The sequence below is a fragment of the Moschus berezovskii genome, chromosome 2 (assembly GCF_049115385.1).
Source record: "Moschus berezovskii isolate FMDL1 chromosome 2, NW_MosBer_1.0, whole genome shotgun sequence".
In the NCBI taxonomy this organism is placed as follows: Eukaryota; Metazoa; Chordata; class Mammalia; order Artiodactyla; family Moschidae; genus Moschus; species Moschus berezovskii.
The window spans coordinates 128,848,403-128,870,777 of record NC_142461.1 but is presented as its reverse complement, the minus strand read 5'-3'; the positions used below and the strand labels follow the sequence as shown (position 1 = coordinate 128,870,777).

The window sequence follows — 22,375 nt, the reverse complement described above, 5'->3', positions numbered from 1 at the left end:
GAGACTGGTGGGCTGCAGTCCATGGGGTCGCTAGGGGTCAGACACTACTGAGCGACTTCACTTTCACTTTTCACTTTCACACATTGGAGAAGGAAATGCCAACCCACTCCAGCGTTCTTGCCTGGAGAATCCCAGGGACAGGGGAGCCTGGTGGGCTTCCATCTATGGGGTCGCACAGAGTCGGACACGACTGAAGCGACTTAGCAGCAGCAGCAGCAGCATCATCTGAACAGTTTCCTCCACAAACACACAAGCAGACACAAACGCACACACACACACAAAAAAAAAAAAAAACAGTAATAGAGACAGTGGAATCAATATCAGGTGTTTTTGAGATTTGTCTTAGGATGTGAGAGTTGGACCTTAAAGAAGGCTGAGGCCCAAAGAATTGATGCTTTCAAATTGGAGTGCTGGAGAATACTCTTGAGAGTCCCTTGGACAGCAAGAAGATCAATCCAGGCAATCCTAAAGGAAATCAACCCTGAATATTCATCAGAAGAACTGATACTGAAGCTGAAGCTCCAGTACTTTGGCCACCCAATGCGAAGAACTGACTCACTGAAAAAGTCCCTGATGCTGGGAAATATTGAGGGCAGGAGAAGGGGGAGACAGAGGATGAGATGCTTGGATGGCATCACCAACTCAGTGGACATGAGTTTGAGCAAACCCCGGGAGACAGTGAAGGACAGGGAAGTCTGGCACACTGCAGTTCATGGGATCCCAAAGAGCAGGACACAACTGAGAGACTGAACAACAACAAATTTCCTCATAAAACAGCTGGGAATCCTTTTTTTCAGAGGTGACTGAAGTACTTACAACCATGCTGATAATTTTTAGTGGTTGAATAGACTGTCTCAATAGTTCATCAACATTTCTGTTTCTTTATTAGAGGCATTCCTGATGAAAAAGATGAAAAATACACAGTAAACCAAATTTAAAGTGGGAGTAAGGTTAAGATTTCAGAAAAATATGAGAGTCAAATGGATGCCCGTTCTGGATTTGCACCAAATCATGAAAGAATCCATTGATTAAAAACCATACAATGAATTATTCATATTGCATTCAGTAAGTTCATATTGGTTCATAAATAGAAATTCATGTTGGTTGATAAATAGTTGATTCTAAAATGTAATTGTATGTGTATCCATTTTACTATTTTATTTTGCTGGTTAAGAAACTCAATCAAGCCAGCAGGTAGTAAAATGGGCTTTGAAGAGATATTTAGAAAAATATCTTTACGTAGATATTTTCAGTAAATATATGTTCATTCTCTAATATCTGCTCTATGTGGATTTCAAGTATTGTGACAGATTAAATTATAATGAAAATATCAGAAGACTAATTTAGAATTTTATTTCTATGATATCTGCCATAATCAAAATGAAATCAAACTTCAGTTTTGCTGTCTCTATTGTTAAAAATGTATAAATTTATGCATCTTAATATAGCAGTTAAGAATCCCTGTGGGAATTTAATTTTGATCTTTTATGGAAGCAGTAAAATCAATGTATTTTGAAAACTTTAAAATTATCTATGATTGATCAAACACACTAAATTCATAACAAATGTCTTCCTCCCAGTAGTCAAAGGCTTTTTACAAAAAACCTTGCTGTTACTCAAATAAAGAAAATTGTAGTGAAAGTTGCTAGTAGAATGCAATGAGCACAGAAAGAGGGAAAATATTTATCAATAACACAGGGAGTGATAAAGCAAGGACATGAAAAGGTCAGTAAAAGTGTGAAATTAAAGATTTCACTAGGAAGCTTACTTCATGTACACACTGCTATATTTAAAATGAATAACCACCAGGGACTTACTGTATGGCACATGGAGCTCTGCTTAATGTTATGTGGCAGCCTGCTTGGGAGGGGATTTTGAGGGAGAAGGAACACATGTATATATATGGCTGAGTCCCTTCCTTTGTTCTGAAGGTATTGCAACATTGTTAATTTGCTATGAAACTGAAAGTGTTAGTTACTAAGTCATGTCTGACGCTTTGCAATGGCAAAGCTTCTCTATGGGATTCTCCAAGCAAGAATACTGGAGTGGGTTATCATTTCCTTCTCCAGGAGATCTGACCAACCCAGTCATTGAACCCGGGTCTCTTGCATTGCAGGCAGATTTTTTACTATCTGACCCAAAGTGCTTTGAACAGCTATATCCCAATATAAAATAAAAAGTTTAAATTGAGAGAGAGATGCTACCCAATATATCTTTCAGAGGGTTTAACTTGGTCTGAATACCCAGTTAATCTGGCTTAGAGGAAGTGAGGATGGAGGTGGGGGAGTGTAGATGGGTGGCAAGGAGGAAGTGGGGGAAAGACCTGGAATTAGTGCGTATTTGGGTGCTTATGTGTTTTTTGAGGATCCATTCTTCCATATTTTTCATTACCTCCCCAAAAAGAAGACCAAGAACATTGTTCTAAAGATGTTTATATGTGAAGATATATTTATATACATTTTCAGAAACTACCAGCATATATTCCCAGATCTACAATGTATTATTTGCATCATAAAAGCATTTTAAATATTTAATATTAAAATAAAACTCAGAAACTTGGAAATTTAGGTCTATTTCAAAATGATTCATTTTGAGAAGTTCAGTTTTCAGTGAACTTTTTGTTTTTAAATTTTAAAATTTATTTTTTCATATTAATAATGTATTATTTCTAATTATATGCCATCATAGCTTCACAAATGCTTTATTTTATCATGCCCTTTTATATTTTAGAGATTCCTCATCTTCTTTTAATTCTGAGATTATTAGTTAAGGGTCATTAAATTTTTATTGGGTTTTATTTATTTATACATTGAAGTTTGGTATAGTTGTCTTTTTGTCCATATGCCAATATCAAGTTATTTTTTCACCTCTTCCACATAATTATTCCATTAGTTAAATGCCTATAATTTGAAATATATTTATTTTATTATTAAAATAATATACAATCATAAACAATATTCAATAGTATAGAAAAGGACACATTTCTTGGGTTTTATGCTTAAGCCTTTTTCACCTGACTTTTACTCTCTTCCTTTTTTCCCCTTATATGATTGTTGTAAGAACATTTTTTCTTGGTTTACATTTTATTTTTTTCTCAAGTTGAAGGCCTTGTTGAAATGTCTGGTCCATAACTATCCATTTAAATTTTACAGTGAGGGACAAAAGGGTATGGGAAGGCCTAATCAATTAATGACTTTCACTGCAGAGTGATCAAGTAGATGATAAAGGTATTTTGATGGAGAATCCTATTGTCAATAAGTATAGATCCTTTATCTTAGGCCAGTCAGTTTCTGCAGAGAAAAATCCTGCAAACTTCTAGTGGGAGTACATAGTGTAGCTCTCCTTTTTGGACTAAGATAGAAAAGGGAGATTATGGGCAAGGACGATGGGGTTTTTAATCTAAAATTCAGCACCCTGACCACTATTGTATTCAAAGTTTTTAAGTCCAGGATATGTTTGATTTAGAAGCTCTGAAAAAAAAAAAAATTGAACTCATGACAGAGTTAGAAAATAGTAGTATTTGTCTACCAGGATTTGAGAAAATGCATCCAGGGGTATAACTGTTCTTTATATAGACCTTAAACTCACATAGAACTCTTTTTCTTCATAATTCAATTCTTATTAACATCTCAGAATTACTGAAATATGTTAACCATCATCATGACATTTCAGGTATAGTGGTAAACTACCATGTTCCAAATTTTATCAGATCCATATCAGACACATTTAATGAGCAGCAAGTACTTAGAAAATGGGCTTTTTTCCTATTTGAGATGCCATGTAAACATCACAGGAAAAAGGCCTACATTAAACTCATATTTGTCTATATCACACTTTGGAGGCTGTGACTTATTTGATTTTTTTGTTAGAGAGTATTTAGCCTATTCTTCTTCAAAGAGCTAGAATGGGGAAAACAATTCACAAATTGCAGTGATTGTACCAGATGGCATTGCACTTTTAGAAATCTCAGTCTATCCCTCATTAGTTATAATCCCCATTGTGTAAGTCTACAAGCATACAAACTGCAAACTTGGAAAGCTTACCAGTGGCCTTCTTTCTTGGTGGATCCTAAACTACAGTCTTTCTCCTCAGTATCACGAGAGTGACAAAAACTGTTCTGCTATTCAGTGTCTTTTTCTCGACTTGTTAACCTCTTGCTCTGCTTAATAAGAAGTCAGCAAAAGCGTCAAGGGAAAAACTGCTATGTGCCATGCTTACTTCTATTCACCTCCATTTTCTCAGAGATCAGACCTCTTTCCTTTTCAAGTTCTTGATCTCTTATGTCCTGGTTCCTTAACATTGACAATTACCTGGCCTATTTATTTTCTTACCATTTTAGTGAAATCTGCTGCCAGAATTTCCTAAATAGAAAAGTTGGACATAGAAAATTAGGTTTGCCCAGAAAAAGTCCTCTTCTCATGATCTTGGCCCTTCAAGCCCTGATGCATTTGTAGTTCTCTGATTCTTTTAAACTAAAAATTTTAGGTAATAAATATTAAAAAATATATTATTGCTGTTCTTGGTCTGAGCATGGCCCTGCTTAGATATTCCATCATATATTGAAATTAGGGTAAATGGTTGGCTGAAGAAAAAATGTTTCTGAGCAAAGAGAGTTTTGAAGAGTGCAAGTCTGAGTGGAATGTCCTCAAGCGGGGGCGAGGGGGTGGGGTGAAAGAAAGCATGACATGGGAGAAAAGAAAATAAATTCATGTCAGAGTCATCACAACTAGGTGTTCCTTGAACTATGCTGCCCATTCATCTCATGTGCTGCAGAGAAATTTGGGAAGACTACAGTTAGGAGACAAAGGACTATCTACCCCTTGTTTTCTCACCTATTGAGAAGTAAAGTGGGCTGGGTTATGGATGCATTACAGGACATTTGCCACTTGAAGTAGCATACAACACTTATGCACAGGTCTCTTGATTTATTACAAATGATACTTCCTCAGAATTTTTTGGCCTACATGATCATATCAAGTCCTTTTTCCTTAGCTTTTCTGTTGTTTCCCAATGTTTCCATGTGCTGTGCTTAGTCATCAGTCATGTCTGACTCTTTGTGACCCTTTGGACTGTACCTTACAAGGCTCGTCTGTCTATGGGATTTTCCAGGCAAGAATACTGGAGTGGGTTGCCATTTTCTTCTCCAGGGGATCTTCCTGACTCTGCTATTGAACCCGTGTCTCCTATATCTGCTGCACTGCAAACAAAAATTTATCTGCAACAAGAATAAAGATTATTGTTATTGCTTCTATATCTCTTCCATGACCAGAGCTCTCCTGACATGCTGGGGTTGCTATGGTTCTAAAATTTAACTGAAACTTATTACTTTCCATGAGTTTGGGTATTAAAAATACTTTGAATATTTTGTATGGGTTGAGAAATGTGTTACAAGTAGTTTGACTCAATTGGGGCAAATATCAAGTATGATTGTTATAGTCTCCTTGTTTTCAAAAATATGCCTTCATTGGGATACTTCATGCTTCTATTTAGGAATTTCTTATCCAATCAGTTTAAAAGAAAGAAATCTTGAAAGTGTTTCTGGTTCAGGCGGTATTCTGGCCTTGTGTTTGTACGTCATCAAGCATAATACCTCTATATTGGTAAAAACATTACAGGCTAAACTGCTATACCAAAACTTTATAAATCTCTATCAAGCTAGTATAAAGCATGATTAATTCTTACATTTCAGCTGAGGAATATTGAGGAACTGAATGCAGACATACTGATAGGCTGTTCTGTTCCCATGGTCACCCAAATACCCAGGTTACTTCAATTTTCTTGGTCTGCCATCTGCTAGGTTACATATCTGCTCTGTCATCTGTATGTGAAGTGAAGTGAAGCCGCTCAGTCGTGTCTGACTTTTTGCGACCCCGTGGACTGTAGCCCACCAGGCTTCTCTGTCCATGGGATTCTCCAGGCAAGAATACTGGAGTGGGTTAACATCTCCTTCTCCAGGGAATCTTCCCGACCCAGGGATCGAACCAGGGTCTCCTGCATTGGAGGCAGACGCTTTAACTCTGAGCCACCAGGGAAGCCCTGTATAGTCAATGAGAATTAGAATCTGTCTCACTGCTGCTGCTAAGTCACTTCAGTCGTGTCCGACTCTGTGCGACCCCATAGACGGCAGCCCACCAGGCTCCCCAATCCCTGGGATTCTCCAGGCAAGAACACTGGAGTGGGCTGCCATTTCCTTCTCCATGTGTGAAAGTGAAAAGTGAAAGTGAAGTTGCTCAGTCATGTCTGACTTGTAGCGACCCCATGGACTGCAGCCTACCAGGCTCCTCCGTCCATGGGATTTTCTAGGCAAGAGTACTGGAGTGGCTTGCCATTGCCTTCTCACTAGCAGTCCTATATTGCAGCTTTGTGAAATTATAAATGAAAAATAAATAGTAAAGGGAATATTCATCTAATCATTTTACAGGCAAATTGTGCTTCTGTTTCATTGGTTAAAATTTAGTTAAGAACCAAATGAATCTGTGAGGTGAGCTGGGAAATATAATCTCGAGGTGGATGGCATGGGCTTGGTGAAAACTTAGGGAGTTCTATTCCTAAACAATAGAGGGAAAGACTTTCTATTGGAAGATAATTTGCCATATTTGACCCCACATTCATCAGGAATTCTTTATTTTCTTATGGTAATTAAGTGCTATAAAGATTGTAAAGGACCACTATATTTTTTTCTTAATTTTTGCAACCAAGAACTATTTCAAAGGGTTTGGAATTTTAATTATTTTCAGTAACTTCTGATTCTTACATGGTGGCAATGGTGCTGGCTGATAATTTTGGTTTTGTGGTAAAATTATAGCATTTCTCTCTAATATGGGTCTAAGGCAAATCTGACCAAGAACTGGATGGGATTCTGGATCATAATCCTGGGTCACAAAAAACAGGAAAACTGAAGGGTTAAGCTATACAAATTATTGAAAGAATATCATGGGAATTTAGGTCCCACCAAATCCAAGGTTCAAATGTACACTAAGGTTTGGTCAGCTCTGCTATGAGTACTGGGTAGTGGATAAGATGATTAAGACACACATTGTGTGCTTACTTGTGAATTTAGTGGAAGAGTCAGATACTAATTAGATTACTGTTAAATAGATATATTATTGGAAAAGAACACACTGAAAGAAAATAAAAGAGTTTATATGAGGAAATAATAAAGGAAGTTAACTTGGACTAGAAGATCTGGGAAGGAATCCTTCTGTAAAATTCACTTCATGGTAATAAAGCTAGCCCAGGCAGCTTGTTTTATTCTGTGTGTGGAAGAAAATAGTTGTGGTTTATCAGAAATGCATTTCCTTTTCTTCGTGGCGACCATGCCAGACAGTATCCTCTGATCTCCTTGCAATTAGGCATACCACTGTGACTCATTCCAGCCAATCAGATGTGAGCAAAAATTCTGTGTGCAGTTTTGGCTGATATTGTTAAGAGACAATGTGCTACTTCTTTATTAACTCTTATCTTTTTACTGGCTAAATACAGTGGCAATGAGGCCATAAGAGATAATTGGGCAATACCGTAGAAGGAATGCAGGTTCATATTTTCATATAAATAACAAGAATCTTCTACCATGTTTTACATTTTGCAAAGCTTCTACAGCTAGCTTTACTCTAAGCAATACACTATATACCCATAGTCTTTCTAAGTGATAACTCATATTGGTACAAGCACTAGATTTGATGCAGAAGTAGCTCATCCATTAAATGGCCAAAAGCTGTGATTTGGTTGGGAAAAAAAAAAAAAGAACTTGAGTAATTTAATTTTATTCCTGGGTAGGGCCAGTTTCATAAGTATGTGACCCTTATAGTCCTCACTTAGAAATACTCCTTCCCTGGTTCAATATTCTGCTTTTTGAAATTGTTAATAACTTTTGAAGATGGGGCCCCTTGCTTTCAATTTTCACTGGCCCTTTCAAATTATAGAGCTGGCCATGCCACTGAAATTGAGTAAATGAACATCCTGCAATGTCACAGGAATTTAAGACATAGAGAAAAAAGGAATGTTGAGAAAACATTTGAGAAATGTTGAGAAAAAGGGAAGTTAACTCAAAAGTCAGTTAGGTGAGATGGGAAACAGAATAATGTAAAACTGAATGGCCATGAAAGATACAAGTTAAGAAGTGGCAAGCATCTTGAATAAATTTAGTTTCTGCTGTCCCTGTGGCCTGGATTCTCAGTTACTTGTTTTCAGTAACTGCTTTATTTCATCAGAAAATTGGACTAATTTTTATAATCAAAAGAGCTTGATAATACATATATCAGGCTATCTTACATATTAATTTCCCACCCTGCTAAATCATACTTGATGCTAGGAAATGTCATGACTGGAAATTTGGAAGACCTCAGTTTTAGATCCATAACCCCAAAGTGAATATCATCATATTTTGGCTACCAGTGGAACTGTGCATTGTTAGAGCTACAATCAGATCTAGGAATTTAATGGCTTAAGGTAGAGTGATAAAGATGATCCTGGTTGAACTTGTATAGGCTTTGAATAAAACAGATTTTTAACTCAGATTTGAAGTCTAGGTACTTCATTACATAAAAGAGTGAAACATTTTAGTATGTGAAAGTATGTTAATTGCTTATTACTTTAGCTCAGTATTCTTAAATTTCCACTGGTCGTTATAACTTATTCATGATATTTCTGTATTTACGGTGTCATCCCTAGTAGTTACTGTGAGAATTCACTCACCCACCTCCTGATGCCTTGCTCCTCCATTGAAATTATCTGCAGCTTAAGTTTCATCTGCCATAAGAAAATTGCCAGCAGAAAAACGTTCCTAGAAATGTCATTTAGTTATTTGGCCCATTTTTTGACACAATGGAGTATTACTCAGCAATTAAAAACAATACATTTGAATCAGTTCTAATGAGGTGGATGAAACTGGAGCCTATGATAAACAGTGAAGTAAGCCAGAAAGAAAAATACCAATACAGTATACTAACAGATATATATGGAATTTAGAAAGATGATAATGACAACCCTGTATACGAGACAGCGAAAGAGACACAGATGTATAGAACAGTCTTTTGGACTCTGTGGGAGAGGGAGAAGGTAAGATGATTTGGGAGAATGGCATTGAAGCATGTATATTATTATATGTGAAACAAATTGCCAGTCCAGGATTGATGCATGATATAGGATGCTCGGGGCTGGTTCACTGGGATGACCCAGAGGGATGGGATGAGGATGGAGGTGGGAGAGAGGTTCAAGATGGGGAACACATGTACACCCGGGGCAGATTCATGTCAATGTATGGCAAAACCAATACAATAATGTAAAGTAATTAGCCTCCAATTAAAATAAATAAATAATAAGTTACAAAGACAAAACATAGGTGAGGTTCAGAATTCTAGAGATTTGATGATATGAAAATGAAAAGATTCATCTAATCTTATAACTTATATATGAACATTTTAGTTTCCTTGGTCAGAAATATGTTTTTGTTAGCACATAAATATTAAGGAAGAGTGGGAAATCAATAATAATGGTTTAAAAAAATCCATCCGCTGCAGAAATCCTGTTTGAGATTAAACACAAATAAAGGCTGAAAGTTTTGAGCAAAAAAAAAAAAAAAAAAAGAAATGTCATTTATATGCCAAGATATGACTCCTATATTTTTCTAGGTTATATCAAAATAATATTTTATTACTTTAAATATAGAAAAATAAAGATTTAAAGAAGAATAAAATATTTAGATACATATTTAGGGTCAACTGTGTATACTCATTAGTGTTGTGATTTTAAGAGTGGAGATACTCTGACTCAGTTCTCTTTTGTGAAATATCTTCATTAATCTTTTCTTGCTAATACTTGTCGAGAATCTGGCTTTGTCTCCTCAATTTTTGCCTTTTTTATTTGTTTGTTTGATTATTGGCAAGAAGATTTTGATGGCAACACTTTCACATATTTATTTTGTACTTCTGTTGAAGGTAATCTGCTTTTTGTATTTGTAGTTATATATTTTACATATTCAGACCTTTGAATTCCCAAACAAAGCTAAGGCAAAATCCATGCCTAATTAATATCATGGAACATCTTTGATTTTAAATTTATGCATAGGAACCCTCTGACTTATTTTTAGGAAATCTCATGAACTTCCTGACACCTGTTCATTTTCTCCTTGATCGTATTCTTAATATCAGTATAATTCAAACCAAAAAGTTCTAACCCAGTTTGCTTAATCAACTTCAGCCTCTTTGTTCTTTCCATTGCTCAATGTTATAACATTTACCAATCTGGCTTATTGTTCATTAATTAGTACAGGGATATTTCCACCTCAGAAATCTCACACTCTCTGTTCCCTCTGTCTGGGACTTGTCTTTGACTGCTTTCACTCCAGATCTATGCGCAAATGTCTTGGTTCTGAAGCTTTCTCTACCTTCCCTACCTAAAATATTTTCTACCCCCTTCAGTCAGTCAGTTCAGTCACTCAGTCATGTCTGACTCTTTAAAACCCCATGAATCACAGCATGCCAGGCCTCCCTGTCCATCACCAACTCCCGGAGTTCACTCAAATTCATGTCCACAGAGTCAGTGATGCCATCCAGCCATCTCATTCTCTGTCGTCCCCTTCTCCTCCTGCCCCCAACATTTCCCAGCATCGGAGTCTTTTCCAGTGAGTCAACTCGTTGCATGAGGTGGCCAAAGTATTGGAGTTTCAGCTTTAGCATGAGTCCTTCCAATGAACACCCAGAATTGATCTCCTTTAGAATGGACTGGTTGGATCTCCTTGCAGTCCAAGGGACTCTCAAGAGTCTTCTCCAGCACCACAGTTCAAAAGCATCAATTCTTCGGTGATCAGCTTTCTTCACAGTCCAACTCTCATATTCATACATGACCACGGGAAAAACCATAGCCTTGACTAGACGGACCTTTGTTGGCAAAGTAATGTCTCTAAGTGGAAATATAAAAAGAGTTGGGTTTTCTTCAAAGAAGTATAATTTCTAAGAGTGAATATTTATCCTACTTAAAGATATCAGAGAATCTCTTTATTGCAATTTGCAGGAAGTATTTGGACCTTGATACTTGGAACTTTCCAAGTTGTGTTTCCTTCATATAAGTCATGCATCATGAGTAAAGCAAGTTCTAAATAGAATGTACCTGAAAGAAAGGAAGGAAGAAATGAAAAGAAAGGTGGAAAGGAAGGGTGATAATATAAATCAGAATTATGTAAATCATAATTCAATTTTTGTAGGTAGGACTTTCTTTTTTAATTGGACTTGCAGCAGCACCAGATTCAGAGTTCAAGATCTGTGTTTTAATAGACTTATTAATGTCCATCCCACACAGGTGGAGATACTGCCTTAATGGAATATACCATCCATAACCTTGAAATGTAAGAAAGCTTATTTAGAGTCTTGTCACAAAAGTGTCTCTTCATTTTCTAGACCCAAACATTACTCCTTTTATCAAGTACAGAAAACAATTTTAAGAATATCAGGAGACAATAATACAGAAAAAAATTTCTTCAGTCCTTTCATTCTAACCCAAATAATTTTGAATAATAATAAAATATAACCTTCACTGATTTTCAAATCATTTTGAACTATTTCATATACTTTTTCAAATAGTGGCAGTATACAAAGCTCAATTCCTCACAAATGAGAAAGAATATTTACATGGCAAATATCCAAAGTATGCTATAGTATTAAATTAAAAAAAAATTGAAATCATTTCAAGCATCTTTTCTGATTACAGTGAAGTAAGGTTAGATGTCAACTACAGGGAAAAAAAAACTATAAAAATACAAACATATGGAGACTAAACAACATACTTCTGAATAACCAATGAATCACAGAAGAAATAAAAAAAGAAATCAAAATATGCATAGAAAAAAATGAAAATGAAAATACAACAACCCAAAACTTATGGGATTCAGTAAAGCAGTGCTAAGGAGAAGGTTCATATCAATACAAATTTACCTCAAGAAACAAGAGAAAAATCAAATAAATAACCTAACTTTATGCCAACAAAGGTCCGTCTAGTCAAGGCTATGGTTTTTCCCGTGGTCATGTATGGATGTGAGAGTTGGACTGTGAGGAAATCTGATCGCCGAAGAATTGATGCTTTTGAACTGTGGTGTTGTAGAAGACTCTTGAGAGTCCCTTGTACCACAAGGAGATCCAACCAGTCCATTCTAAGGGAGATCAATTCTGGGTGTTCATTGGAAGGACTCATGCTAAAGCTGAAACTCCAATACTTTGGCCACCTCATGCGACGAATTGACTCACTGGAAAAGACTCTGATGCTGGGAAAGGTTGGGGGCAGGAGGAGAAGGGGTCGACAGAGAATGAGATGGCTGGATGGCATCACTGACTCGATGGACATGAGTTTGAGTGAACTCCGGGAGTTGGTGATGGACAGGGAAGCCTGGCGTGCTGTGATTCATGGGGTCGCGGAGAGTCGGACAGGACTGAGCGACTGAACTGAACTGAACTGAACTTTACACCTAAAGTAATAAAAACAGAAGAAATGAAGAACCCCAGGGTTAGTAGAAGGAAAGAAATCATAAAAATTAGAGCAGAAATGAATGAAAAAGAAACAAAAGAGACTACAGCAAAAATGAATGAAACTAAAAGCTGGTTCTTTGAGAAGATAAATAAAATAGACAAACCATTAGCCAGACTCATCAAGAAAAAAAGGGAGAAGAATCAAATCAACAAAATTTGAAATGAAAATGGAGAAATCACAACAGACGACACAGAATACAAAGGATCATAAGACTACTATCAGCAACTATATGACAATAAAATGGACAACTTGGAAGAAATGGATGAATTCTTAGAAAAGTAGAACTTTCCAAAACTCAATGAAGAAGAAATAGAAAATCTTAACAGACCCATCACAAGCATGGAAATCGAAACTGTAATAAAAAATCTTCCAACAAACAAAAGCCTAGGACCAGATGACTTCACAGGTGAATTCTACCAAAAATCTACAGAAGAGCTAGGACCTACCCTACTCATACTCTTCCAGGCAATTGCAGAGGAAGGTAAACTTCCAAACTAATTCTATGAGGCCACCATCACCCTAATACCAAAACCAGACAAAGATGCCATAAACAAAGAAAATTACAGCCCTATATCACTGATGAACATAGATGCAAAAATCCTCAACAAAATTTTAGCCAACAGAATCCAACAACATGTTATAAAGATCATACATCATGACAAAGTGGGCTTTATCCCAAGGATGAAAGGATTCTTCAGTATTTGCAAATCAATCAATGTGATATACCACATCGACAAATTGAAAGGTAAAAATCATGATTATCTCAATAGATGAAAAGAAAACAAAATTCAACATCCATTTATGATAAAAACCCTTCAGAAAGCAGGAATAGAAGGAACATACCTCATAGACCCACAGCAAACATCCTCAGTGGTGAAAAATTGAAAGCATTTCCCCTAAAGTCAGGAACAAGACAAGGGTGTCCACTCTCACCACTACTATTCAACATAATTTTGGAAGTTTTAGCAACAGGAATAAGAAAAGAAAAACAAATAACAGGAATCAAGATTGGAAAAGTAGCATTAAAACTCTCAATGTTTGCAGATGACATGTTCCTCTACATAGAAAACCCTAAAGATACCACCAGAAAATTACTAGAGTTAATCAACGAATATAGTAAAGTTGCAGGATGTAAAATTAATACACAGAAATCCCTTGCATCCCTATACACAAACAATGAAAAAGCAGAAAGGGAAATTAAGGAAACATTCCCATTCACCATTGTGATTAAAAGAATAAAATACTTAGGATTCAGTTCAGTTCAGTTCAGTCACTCAGTCGTGTCCGACTCTCCGCGACCCCATGAATCATAGCACGCCAGGCCTCCCTGTCCATCACCAACTCCCGGAGTTCACTCAAACTCATGTCCACAGAGTTGGTGATGCCATCCAACTATCTCATTCTCTGTCGTCCCCTTCTCCTCCCGCCCCCAACCTTTCCCAGCATCAGAGTCTTTTCCAGTGAGTCAACCCATCACATGAGGTGGCCAAAGTATTGGAGTTTCAGCTTTAGCATCAGTCCTTCCAATGAACACCCAGGATTGATCTCCCTTAGAATGGACTGGTTGGATCTCCTTGCAGTCCAAGGGACTCTCAAGAGTCTTCTCCAGCACCACAGTTCAAAAGCATCAGTTCTTCGGCGATCAGCTTTCTTCACAGTCCAACTCTCACATCCCTACATGACCACGGTTAAAACCATAGCCTTGACTAGACGGACCTTTGTTTGCAAAGTAATGTCTCTGCTTTTTAATATACTTAGGATTAAATCTGCCTAAAGAAGCAAAAGACCTGTATATAGAAAACTATAAAACGCTGGTGAAAGAAATCAAGATGACACAAATAGATGGAGAAATATACCATGTTCATGGATCAGAACAATCAATATAGTGAAAATGAGTGTACTACCCAAAGCAATCTGTAGATTCAGTGTAACCCCTATCAAGCTACCAATGGTATTTTTCACAGAACTAGAACAAATAATTTCACAATTTGTATGGAAATACAAAAAACCTCAAGTAGCCAAAGCAATCTTGAGAAAGAAGAATGAAACTGGAGGAAACAACCTGCTTGACTTCAGACTATGCTACAAAGCTACTGTCATCAAGACAGTATGGTACTGGCACAAAGACAGAAATATAGATCAATGGAACAAAATAGAAAGCCCAGAGATAAATCCACACACCTATGGACACCTTATCTTTGACAAAGGAGGCAAGAATATACAATGGAGAAAAGACAATCTCTTTAACAAGTGGGGCTGGGAAAACTGGTCAACCACCTGTAAAAGACTGAAACTAGAACTTTCTAACACTGTACACAAAAATAAATTAAAAGTGGATTAAATATCTAAATGTTAGGCCAGAAGCTATAAAACTCTTAGAGGAAAACAGGCAAAACACTCTCTTACATAAATCACAGCAGGATCCTCTATGACCCACCTCCCAGAGTAATAGAAATAAAAGCAAATATAAATGGGACCTAATTAAATTTAAAAGCTTTTGCACAATGAAGGAAACTATAAGCAAGATGAAAAGACAGCCTTCAGAATGGGAGAAAATAATAGCAAATGAAGCAACTGACAGTTAATCTCAAAAATATACAAGCAGCTAATGCAGCTCAATACCAGAAAAATAAATGACCCAACCAAAAAATGGGCCAAGGAACTAAATAGACCTTTCTCCGTAGAAAACATACAGATCGTTAACAAACACATGAAAAGATGCTTGACATCACTCATTATCAGAGAAATGAAAATCAAACCTACAATGAGGTACCATCTCATGCCGGTCAGAATGACTGCTATCCAAAAGTCTACAAACAATAAATGCTGGAGAGGATGCAGAGAAAAGGGAACCCTCTTACACTGTTGGTGGGAATGAAAACTAGTACAGCCACTATGGAGAACAGGGGAGATTCCTTTAAAAACTGGAAATAGAACTGCCATATGACTCAGCAAAACACTGCTGGTCATACACACTGAGGAAACCAGAACTGAAAGAGACACGTGTACCCTAAAGTTCATTGCAGCACTGTTCACAATAGCTAGGACGTGGAAGCAACCTAGATGTCCATCGACAGATGAATGGTTAAGAAAGCTATGGAACATATACACAATGGAATATTACTCAACTGTTAAAAAGAACACATTTGAATCAGTTCTAATGAGGTGGATAAAACGAGAGCCTGTTATATAGAGCGAAGTAAGTCAGAAAGAAAAGCACCAAAAGAGTATATTAACGCATATATATGGAATTTAGAAAGATGGTAACAATGATCCTGTATGCGAGACAGAAGTGACACAGATATAAAGAACAGACCTTTGGATTCTGTGGCAGAAGGTGAGGGTGGGATGATTTGAGAGAGTAGCATTGAAACATGTATATTACCATATGTGAAACAGATGACCAGTCCACGTTCAGTGCATGAAACAGGACACTCAAAGCTGGAGCACTGGGACAGCCCAGAGGGATGGGATGGGGAGGGAGGTGGGAGGGGGATTCAGGATAGGGGACATATGTACACCCATGGCTAATTCATGTCAATGTATGGCAAAAACCACAACAATATTGTAAAATTATTAGCCTCCAATTAAAATAAATAAATATTAAAAAAAAAAAACTCACCCCATACTCTTAAGGTAGGATTCTCAGTTCTCTTGAACACCCTTAGCAAATGGAAAAATTGCAAAATATCCATAAGTAAACTCATCTTATATATATGGTAAGAGACTTCCCTGTGTCCTTACTGTGTTGTTGTTGTGTTGTTTAATAAAAAAAAAATCACTAATCCTCTCGGTGACTTTGAAAGTGTTCAATTTTCACTATTATGCAGAGAATATTTTTCTTTTCATTTAAAATCAAATAGTGTACAGGTTTTGTGCTGCAGCTGTTGTGTGTAAACAACATTTGGTTTGGCATCATGAGACTTGCATTCAAATGACAACTGTCCATATTCCTGCTATGTGTGTGACCTTGGTCAAAATATATCATTCCTGTATCCATGATCTTCATTTCCTTCTTTCAGAAGATGAGTTAAACTTGCATCGAGTTAATGGGAAACATTAAGGCAATAAAGTATTTGGAAGCATGCAATACATTTTCTGTCTAATTGCAAATACTCAATAATAGTTCAAATGAATTATTTAGTTGTCTTTTGTCAACATTAAAATGCTGGTTTGCACTCTGAAATTCCTTTTTTTTTTTTTTTGCCATACTGCTTGGCTTGTTGGATTTGTGTTTCCTAGCCAGGAATTGAACTTGCACCCTTGGCCATGAAAGCAATGTTTTAACAACTGGACTGCCAGAGAATTCCATTATCTTTTTAAAGATTTCAGTTTAGTAATGAAAGCTTTCTTCAGTCAAACCATCTTTTATATCCTCAAAATATTTCCTTTAACTTTGCCCAAGGTCAACCAAATGTACAGAATATTTTAGCATATCATAATGAAAGAAGCCCAAACTTGAATAAGGAAAGATTGTATTCAGAAAGACTATGGTAATGGGAGAATGCTCTGACCAAATCTACAAACGTCTCAGATTAAAGAAAGAAGGGAATTCCTTTTTCTTATTGGGAGAAGCAAAACAATGTGAAAGAAAAGACTAGGTATGGAGAAGTAGGGTGAGCAGGTAGCATGGTCAAAGAACTGAACAAAAAAAAAAGTCTTCTTTGTGGTCATCTGATTTTCAGAAGGTGTCATTAACAGGATACTGATCTTCATTACAGTGCTTAAGCTCAAGTGTGGGACAAAGTTCAGGGGTCTAGTAAGAAGATAGAAGCCTGACTAAAGTTTGGTCAAGTCAAGTTTGCAGGTGTTTAAGGAGCATTTGGTCAAACAAAAAATAAGATGGAAAGCATTGAGCAATGTGTCTTTTTCATAATACTGAATGTCTTAGGAGTACTACAGAAGAATAGCATAGATTGTGTAGCTTAAGCAACAAAAGTTGATTTTTCACAGTACTGTGGCTGGAAGTCTAACGTTAGACTAATAGTGTGGTTGGTGAAGATCCCTTTCCTGGTTTGTATATGGCATCTTCTTGTGTCTTCACATGGTGGAGAAAGAGAATACTTCTCACTTGTGTCTTTTCATAAGGGCACTAACCTCATATTGAGGGTTTGACCCTCATGACCTAAATACTTCCCAGAATCTCTACCTCCTAGTATTCAGGGTTAGAATTTCAACATATGATGAGAGAATGTCAGTACACCCTTTGGCATATAGTTTTCTCATTTTGAAATGTCTAATATTGTGTAAAATATAAGAATTATTCAAATTAATAATCAAAAATAACTTAATTTCAAAATATTCTAATAATAAATTCAGTCATGTTAGATGTTATAATAAAAGGTATGGATATTTAAGAAACTGACAACATAAATGTGCCTTCCTTTGCTTCCTGCCCCAACCCTATTACAGTCATCTTCCACTCTTGGTTCAAGCACTTACTTATGCCAGTATATATAGGTCAAATCTAGGGGATGCAATTAAGAGAACCCCTGCAGGATTCTTTCCACAGAGTCTTAAGAGATCCTGGAGAAAAGGCTAGGATACCTACACAACTAGGATCAGAAAAGAGTAAATAAATCCTCCTTGGGAGAACCAAAGAGGTCTTAGACAGTTTGGAGGTGCCACAGGGATTCCTTTGGATGTGCTTCCCTCCCTGACCCTCAGAGGCATATATGTATAATAAACCTAGGTGTTGAATCAGAGCCTCTGTTAGTTATACTTTTTATAATTTATATTAACATTTAATAAACAGGTATGATAATGAATATTATTAATATGTTATATTGCAAATATAAACATAACGTTGTCCACTGAGTGGCAGACCACTTTAGCATTCTTGCCTTGAGAACCCCATGTACAGTATGAAAAGGCAAAAATATATGACACAGGAAGATGAGCTTCCCAGGTTGGTAGGTACCCAATATACTACTGGAGAAGAGTGGAGAGAGAGCTCCGAAGGAATGAAGAGGCTGAACCAAAGCAGAAGGTTGTGTCTGGTGGTGGAAGTAAAGTCCAGTGCTGTAAAGAACAATACTGAATTGGAAACTGGAATGTTAGGCCCATGAATCAAGGTAAATTGGAAGTGATCAGACAGGAGATGACTAAAAGTGTATATCGACATTTTAGAAATCAGGGAACTAAAATGAATGGGAGTGGGTGAATTTAATTCAGATGACCATTATATCTATTACTGTGGGCAAGAATCCCTTAGAAGGAATGAAATAGCCCTCAAAGTCAACAAAAAAGTCTGAAATGAAGTACTTGGGTGCAGTAACAAAAACTACAGAATGATCTCTGTTCGTTTTCAAGGCAAACCATTCAATATCACAGTAATCCAAGTCTATACCTCAATCACTAATGCTGAAGAAGCTGAAGTTGAATGGTTCTGTGAAGACCTACAAGACCTTCTAGAACTAACATCAGAAAAAGATGTCCTTTTCATCATAGGGGACTGGAATACAAAAGCAGGAAGTCAAGTTCATGGAGTAACAGGCAAGTTTGGCCTTGAGTACAGCCAAACAGGGCAAAGGCTAACAGTTTTGCCAAGATAATACACCAGCTATAGCAAAGACCCTGTTTCAACAACACAAGAGACAATTCTATACAGGGACGTCATCAGATGGTCAGTTCCGAAATGAGATTGATTATATTCTTTGCAGCCAAAGATGGAGACGCTCCATAAAGTCACCAAAAACAAGAACAGGACTCAACTATGGCTCGGATCATGAACTCCTTACTGTAAAATTCAGACTTAAATTGGAGAAAGTAAGGAAAAAATACCAGGCCATTCAAATATGACCTAAATCAAATCCCTTATGTTTATACAGTGGAAGTGGCAAACAGATTCAAGGGATTAGACCTGATAGAAAGTCTGAAGAACTATGGACAGAGGTTCATAACATTGTACCAGAAGCAATGATCAAAACCATCCCCAAGAAAAAGGAATTCACAATGTTTGTCTGATGAGGCCTTACAAATAGCTGAGAGAAGTAGAGAAGTAAAAGGCAAAGGAGAAAAGGAAAGATATGCCCATCTGAATGCAGAGTTCAAAGAAGAGTAAGAAGATATAAGAAAGCCTTAAGTGAACAATGAAGGGAATAGAGGAAAACGATTGAATGGGAAAGATCTCGTCAAGAAAATTAGAGATACCAAGGGAACATTTCACGCAAAATGGGCACAATAAAAGAAACAGTATAGACCTAACAGAAGCAGGAGACATTAAGAAGAGGTGGCAAGAATACACAGAAGAACTATACCAAAAATATCTTAATGACCTGGATAACCATAATGGTGTAATCAGTCACTTAGAGCCAGATATCCTGGAGTGTGAAGTCAAGTGGGTCTTAGGAAGCATTACTATAAACAAAACTAGTGGAGATGATGGAATTCTAGCTAAGCTATTTAAAATACTAAAAGATAATGCTGTGAAAGTGCTGCAGTCAATATGTCAGCAAATTTGGAAAACTCAGGAGTGACCACAGGCCTAGAAAAGGTCAGTGTTCGTTCCAGTCTCAAAGAAGGGCAAGGTCAAAGAATGTTCAAACTGCCACCCAGTTGCACTCATTTAACATGTTAGCAAGGTAATGCTCAAAATTCTTCAATCTAGGTTTCAACAGTATGTGAAGCAGGAACTTTAGATGTACAAGCTGGGTTTATAAAAGGCAGAAAAATCAGAGATCAAATTGCCAGCATCTGTTGGATTATAGAAAAAGCAAAGGAATTCAGAAAAACATCTACTTCTGCTTCATTGACTACTTGAAAGTCTTTGACTATGTGGATCACAGCAAACCGTGGAAAAGTCTTAAAAAGATAAGAATACCAGACCACCTTACCCTGTCTTTTGAGAAACCTGTATGCAGATCGAGAAACAACAGTTAGAACTGTACATGGAACAACAGACTGGCTCCAAATTGGGAAAGGGGTACATCAAGGTTATATATTGTCACCTTATTTAACTTATATGCAGATTGCATAATGCAAAATTCCAACAAACTGGAATCAAGATTGCAGGGAGAAATATCACTAACCTTAGATATGCAGATGAAAACACTCTCATGGCAGAAAGTGAAGAGGAACTAAAGTACCTCTTGATGAAGGTGGAAGAGTAGAATGAAAAAGCTGTCTTAAAAATCAACATTCAAAAAATGATCATGGCATCTGGTCCCATCACTTCATGGCAAATAGATGGAGAAACAGTAGAAACAGTGACAGATGTTATTTTCTGGGGCTCAAAAATCACTGCAGATGATGACTGCAACCATGAAATTAGGAGAGCCTTGCTCCTTGGAAGAAATGCTACGAATAACCTAGACAGCATATTAAAAAGCAGAGACAATACTTTGCTGACAAAGGTCTGTATAGTCAAAGCTATGGTTTTTTCAGTAGTCATGTACTGATGTGAGAGTTGGACCGTAAAGAAGGTTGAGCTCAGAAGCATTGTTGCTTTTCGAACTGTGGTGTTGGAGAAGACTATTGAGGATTCCTTAGACAGCAAGGAAATCAAACCAGTCAATCCTAAAGAAATCAACCCTGAATTTTCATTGGAAGGACTAATGCTGAAGCTGAATCTCCAATACTTTGTTTTTTATTTATTTAAAAAAATTTTTTTTTAAATTTTACAATATTATATTGGTTGGTTTTGTCATACATTGACATGAATCCGTACCGGGTGTACATGAGTTCCCCTTCCTGTACCCCTCTCCCACCTCCCTCCTCCCCTTTTCCTTCCTCTGGGTCATCCCCGTGCACCAGCCCCAAGCATCCTGTATCATGCGTCAAACCTGGACTGGTGATTCATTTCACATATGATAATATACATGTTTCAATGTCATTCTCCCAAATCATCCCACCCTCACCCTCTCCCACAGAGTCCCAAAGACAGTTCTATACACCTGTGTCTCTTTTGCTGTCTCGTATACAGGGTTATCATTTCCAGCTTTCTAAATTCCATATATATGCGTTAGTATACTGTATTGGTGTTTTTCTTTCTGGCTTACTTCACTCTTTATCATAGGATCCAGTTTCATCCACCTCATTAGAACTGATTCAAATGCATTCTTTTTAATGGCTGAGTAATACTCCATTGTGTATATGTACCAAAGCTTTCTTATCCATTCGTCTGCAGATGGTTTGATCATCTGATGGAAAGAACTGACTCATTGGAAAAGTTCCTGGTGCTAAGAAAGACTGAAGGCAGGAGAAGAAGGCGAGGACTGAGGATGAGATTGACGGATGGCATCACTGAATCAATGAGCATGAGTTTGAGGAAACTCTGGGATATGGTGAAGGACAGGGAAGCCTGTCATGCTACAAATTATGGGTTGCAAAGAATGGACTGAGTCATGATTGAGTGACTGAATAGCAATTGTGAATAATATTCCTAACTCGTCATTTGATATATATAAATTATCCTCTTTTCATTTGTATTTATGATTAGAATTTTTATTACAGTTTCCCTGCTTCAATTATATATAGGATGTTTTTATTCTAAAAATAGAAATTAGAATTATATACAGGAATTAAATTATTTCTTTATTTCAGATGAAGAGAATATTGTTTGTGCCCTTGTCTGGTGTACAACGTACAAACAGTGAAAACTATTAGATCCACATGGAGATCTTTTAAATGATAATAAACTAAATAAACTAAGATATTTTTATTTTAAATTATTTATTCAAGCGCTTTCATTTTAGCTGAGCTTTTAAGGAAGACCTTTCCCTTAAGATTAGTACTTATCTTTAGGTTGAATTTTGTATAAAAGTCGTCTTGCATTACATACAATACTGAAACTCTTCTTGCAGAAGTCAGCAATAACTGTCACACTGCCAGAGGCAATGGCCTGTTTTGTGTGTCTTTC

At 36.8% G+C, this 22,375-nt stretch overlaps 1 long non-coding RNA gene across 1 annotated transcript in view; it reads left to right on the top strand.

The window, feature by feature from the left end:
* LOC129538454 (uncharacterized) overlaps positions 1–22,158 on the top strand; it is a 78,784-nt gene extending 56,626 nt beyond the window's left edge. Inside the window, exon 4 of the long non-coding RNA XR_008682218.2 lies at positions 21,644–22,158. This is a non-coding gene — a long non-coding RNA (uncharacterized LOC129538454). The remainder of the gene's footprint in view (positions 1–21,643) is intronic.
* The last annotated feature ends 217 nt before the right edge of the window (positions 22,159–22,375 follow it).